Below are 6,044 nucleotides of genomic sequence, written 5' to 3'. Positions count from 1 at the left end.
CAACAATGCTTCGGGGTATGAACAAATTTGCAAGGCGCCATTTATAAGCTTTGGAACATGTTTCTCCAAAATGGCAGATTTAATGAGCACTTTCTCAATATCAAGCCACCCCAAACAACCGTTGGCATAATGGCAGAAATGGGCTTGCAGGTAATTTAATGCCTTCCTGTGTATGCTGCTTACTCTGCACCCTTCGAATGGCACTGCTTTATCGTCCGTGCTCTTATGTATGTGTGTGTTGTATTATGGAGCGAAAGACACAAGGGTAGACTAAATTTGCCCCTCTAGCCTTTGTAATTATCTGCCAATTTTCTGCCCGTCAGTTGCCTTTATCTTTCCTCTCAGATCTCACCTGGGGGTCGGGGACTGTCACACCGTGGCACATCCGTCTCTCAAAGCGTGCCGGATGAAATGTAGGAGTCCTCCCACTGACCTCTGCCTGCCAGCTCCCTCTTGCCTCTCCCTTTATTTGTTGCCTTGTAACCGGAGACATTTGGAGATACAGATAATTATCAATCAGCGAACTTTGCAGCTATTTATGCAGCCTGTGTGGAGGAGGACGTGGATGGGTGTTACTTTCTGGAGCTGACTCAAGGTGGTATGAAATGCAGCTTTTCTTTCTCTACAAATGTTCTCTCCTCGCATTTTGTTTTTTGGTACACGATTGCGAAAACGGTGCCAAAAAGGAAATAGGCAGCGACGGTTACTGTGCTACAAGACTGTGTGCTGAAAATTTACTGTGTAATATGCATATCTTTGATGAGGCTTCTTCACACAGGTGGAAGTCTGTCCCCTTGACATTTACAGGCTGACTGTAAATGTTAAACTGTTGCAGTTGACCTTGACGTTCAGCGTGCAACAGTCAAACAAACAAAAGCGGGATAAAACTCATGCTTGAAGCGGCCTTTCACAGCTTTCAATCTAAGTCAGGGTCACGTATGAAATGATGAACCTTACAGTAAGCTGTAACTGCCTGGCATCGCTCAATTTAAAATGTCACAACTTTATTGCTCTCAAAGTATCTCTGTCAGCCAAAGGGGGCAGGCGATAATTAGAAAATATGTTCCGGCCAAAGAAAGCCCGACGAACCTCTCATGGTATTTAGAAAGACGCTTGTGGGTAAGTGGTTGAAATAGCCTCTGGTGCATTTCCTTTGTTTGGTCTTTCTGTTGAACTGAAGGGGAACACAAGTGAAACATCTCAGCCTTTTAAGACCTTCACTTTTTCTCTCAGCTCAGACTGAGGAAAAGGGTTTTTATTTGTTTGTTTTTTTTATCACAGCGAACATTGACATGCTTGTTGGATAAAACTATTTTTTGATGCTTCAGATTGTCACATTACATTCCAAAAACAATTATTCTTTCTTAAACCAGATCAGCTAAGTTTCTCTGCATTATGTTTTTTAGACTGCTATATCTTTGTCCAGATTAACCTTTTTTTATGACTGTAGCATTAAACAATGCTTCTAAAGCTTCAAAGAGAGCCAAGAAACTATTTCCCCCCATCATAATACCCCCACCACCTGCTTGAGTCGTTTAGACAAGGCCAGATAGACCAGATGTACGTTTCTGTGTCGCTATAAAATTTGACCTTACAGCTGAGATCCTAACCCTGCTGTGTTTCAAATTCAGATTCAGTTTCTCATGTTGCTGTGCATTTAAAGTGTATGCTTATTTTTGTCAAAGTGGTAGTTAATGTATGCCTTGTTTCCACTGAGCAGTGCAACGCATGTCGATGCAGTTCGGTGCGCTGTGTTTCTCAGGAAGTGGCCAATACCGTACCAGTCCAGGGCCTCCTTCAGTTGTAAGTTAAGATTCTGGTGTCACAGTTGACCACCAACCCATGCCATACTGCTTAGTTCCAACTAAGCAAAAGGGAATTTTGATAGGATTTGAGTCAGTGGGTGGGTGGGCAAATGGATGGACAAGAGTTTGCACCATTCCTAGAGCTGGTTGGAGTAATAGCACATGAGTTCTGGATCTAGGGAGCATTTATCTACTTCCTGAAGGAAGGGAATTCAATTATTTTAGAAGGATCGAATCCATGCTGGAAAGTAATGACAGATCTGTGAAACCAGTTTTTTTTTTTTCATCATAGATTTATGTCAACAATTGTTGCTTAACGCCCTCTACAATCTGTCATTGTTCAGTGTCATTGGTGAACTCGTGTGCTTTGTACCCCCAGTTTCCTGTCCTCAGTTGACAGGAGGGGTACCTGTGTGGTCTTCTATTGCTGTAGCCCTTCAACTTCAAGCCTGGATGTGTTGCACGTTCAGAGATTCTCTCCTACAACTGTGAGGCATCATTATGTATATTAAACAGGGCTAAAGTCAGCCAGTGTTGACATCCATTTTCATCACGACACTCTTATCAGAACCTTGTAACCTCTAGATTAATTGCTGCTGCAAGTCAGTTCTGAATTTCAAAAGAATCTATTAAACATCAAAATTCATGAGTTTGGAACTCTTACCTGATTTAAAAAACAGACTTTATACTTGTAAAAATAAAACATAAGGCAGAAAAAAAAGGGTAACACTTTATTTGAAGGGGGGTGAATAAGACTGTCATGACACTTTCATAAACATGACATAACAACTGTAATGAACATGAATAAGCCTTCATGAATATTTATGACTTTTTTCATAAAGCTTCATTCGGTAAATTATGACACTTTTAATACAAAGTTGGCATTATTCAAAATGTCTTTGTTATGACAACGAGACATTAACCAATAAATCATTACTGTTTAAACTTGACCTTTAATAACATAAAGTTACGTAATTTTTTAAATGCAATCAGTAATACTTTTATAACAAATTTATATCAGTAATGATTTCTTGGTTAATGTCAAGTTGTCATAACAAAGACATTTTGAATAATGTCAACTTTGTATTAAAAGTGTCATAATTTACCGAATGACGCTTTATGACAACAGTCATAAATATTCATGAAGGCTTATTCATGCTCATGACAGGTGTTACGTCATGTTTATGACACTGTCATGTCAGTCTTATTCACCCCCCCTCAAATAAAGTGCTACTAAAAAAAGAAATGTTGGAATTTTTCAGCTCGTGTTCTGTCGGTTTATTTTCACCGCACAATTTAATTCTTGGTGCAAACATCAAGTTCTGAAAGTTGCCCTGAAATGCCCTGGGAGCTAAAAAATTAACAAGAATAATTCAAATGATGACATGGAAATCCCTAAACAGCGGAGTTTAAGTGCTTTTTCAAAATCAACAACTTGAAAACACTCAGGGGCCATTCTTCTTTTCCAATAAAAATTCTAAAGCTAATTGTTATTGCAAACAATAACAAAACGTGAAGCTCTTCATTTGTTGGAGGGTCAACAAATGAAGAGCAGACAATATCAAATTTCTATGTTTCTTGATTTACCGTCAGGGAGCCACAAAGATTATTGCTGTAAATTGGTTTAATAATGTTGGCATTTTGCCACTTTTGGATGATTTACCCTTTAAATTCATAAAAAAATAACTAAAATCCAAGCACAAGTGTATTTTTAACACTTGTTATTGTTAACATACAAACACCATCACAAGCCATTTTAAAAGTGACTTCTATTTAAGTAGCCTTGTGTGGTCTTTGTTGCAGTGCCTTTTATTGGTTCTTCTGTTAAAAATGCACAAAAAACCTCAATTTTAAATTAATGTCAAATCAGAAAGTACTCTTGTTTACTAAAACTGCCAGTGTCCGAATGAAAGTCATCTTTAACTATTTATGTCAAATATCTGTGTGAATCATTACATATATATTTTTCATTATTTGATCAGAGTGGTAAGAATATTTATCAGTCATCAATGGCATAATGTTTTTCTGAGCTATAAATGGCTGATGCAGAGCCCCAGGCCATTTCTATGACATATGTAAACAAGAAGCACAAGAGAAGGTATGATTCAAACATATGATTAAATTACCTGCAAAAAAAAAGGATTAATTTAATTCAGACTTCTAAAATTTCTTGCCTCTTTAGTCTTCATGTTTAAAAGGATGTGTGACAGTTACTGAATTGCTCCACTCCAGATGAAACATTTATGTCTCCCTGTTTTTGTTTTGCTTAATTCCTGACTGTGATTTGTAGTGCTTGTGCGGTGCTTTCAAAAGCATTTTGACAAAATACAAAGGAATGTCTTGAAAATAAAGTCTTCGTCATTTCTAAATGTTAGTTCTCTCTTTTTTGAGGGGTATTTTGACATTCCAAATGGCCATGTGTGAAAATTGAAAATTGTGAGACAAAATTTAATCAGAACTCTGGGGGGTGGGGGGGGGGATAAAACGGGGGAAATGAACCAAACTAAGTACAAAAAGCCAATAAACATACTTTCTCATTCAGTTTGTAGGAGCACTGAATGGTTGCTTTCAGTTTCCAAGTCATGTTGACTGTTGCGGTCACCAGGTTCAAACTTTGTGGATGAGAAATGGAGCTGGTAGACTTTGAAAAGCATAAAACAATAATTTATACCAGCACTGGTTTCACGGTAGAATTTATTGTTCCTTTAACCAGTCTTAGAAAAAAGCACTGCTGTCTGAAGGTCAGACATTGAAAAACACTTTACAGTCTGCAAGACTCCATGGAGTCAGAAGAGGTTTGGAGAAAACAGGTCGCACTGTCTGCTGCACCAGTTCTCACCTACCTAAAAAGTAACAAATTGTAAATTTATAACATTGTTTATTATTGTGTATGATTATTGTATACCATTTGTGTATTTAGATATTTTTTTAATAGTAATTACATAAAAGTGCTGCCTGACAATAGACAAGAAAGAAAATGCATGTAAAGTAGTTAGCTTGGGCCATAGTGTTGTGATCGTTATAAAACAAAACAAGGCTAAAATTGAAACACTGATGCACAAAGAAAAGATTTTATTAGGCAATATTAAAAAACAAAAACAACCATAATCAAATAATCAATGAGAAGAATGCTTAGTTTTCAGGTTACCTTGAAAATAGTTATACTATTCCAGCCATCCTCGGAGTGTACAATTTCTTTTTTTAAATGGTGCACAAAACACACCATCAGGCATAATAAGAATACATAAAAATTAAATACATCTACATAATATACAATAAGTGCACATAGACATGAAGTTAATGCATGACTCCTTTTTTGGAAGTTTTTATCATCTTTTTATCCATCCATCCATTCACATACCCACCTATAAATGCAGGATGTTCTGGGAGAATGGTGTCTTTCTCCAACACTCATTGGTGGAAATGTGAGATATACACATTTCAGGTCGCCAGTCCAGCTCAGAACTTCTAACACGTCAATGTAAACACAGACAACATAATACTTTCACATCCTCCTGATGGCATATTTGTTTTCACAGTTCTTCTCACAGTTCTTCTTGTTACATTTCCTTAAGTTCAGCTTTAAGTAGTTCTGATTTGTTACCAATGCCAACCCATCCATCCATTATCAAACACGGTTGTCAACAGTTTGGCTGGTGTCTATGTCTGCTGAGAGGCGGTCAACACTTTTGTGTGTAGAGTTTCAGCATAACCCCTGTCGCAAGAGTATGACTTTCAAGGCCCTGATGCAGCAATTTATGAGAAACTGTCATACAACCACAATCAATACAGCCACTTAGCTTCGGGAGTAGTTTGGAGGATCTTTGTCACTCAATACAATTTAGATCTAAAGCAGTGTACGTAACCCGAGAATGCATTATGCAAAGAGCAAGCCAAATAATCTCTGCGCAGTGACATCTCTGGGCTCACACTCGTCTTAGGTAAACAGAAAAAGAGCAGAAATGTCAAAAGGGTCAGGTTTTCTGTTAACATTTGAGAAAAGTATGCGCTCTTCAATGTGCAGGGAAGAGGAAAAAAAGTGTCAACAATTTGGTTTTATGCTTTATACATGCAGTTTTCAAACGAAATTTTTAAACGATAGTAGTTATAATATACAGTATTTTCCAAAAATAACTAATACCTCTTAAACCTATTCACATTATATTACATTGCAACCACGGATGAAAGTAGTTTTAAATTCTTGAGGGTACAATGACAATAAAAGTATATATATATATA

Source organism: Poecilia reticulata, linkage group LG7, assembly GCF_000633615.1.
Source record: "Poecilia reticulata strain Guanapo linkage group LG7, Guppy_female_1.0+MT, whole genome shotgun sequence".
NCBI lineage: Eukaryota > Metazoa > Chordata > Actinopteri > Cyprinodontiformes > Poeciliidae > Poecilia > Poecilia reticulata.
Note: the sequence above shows the minus strand (reverse complement) of the source record.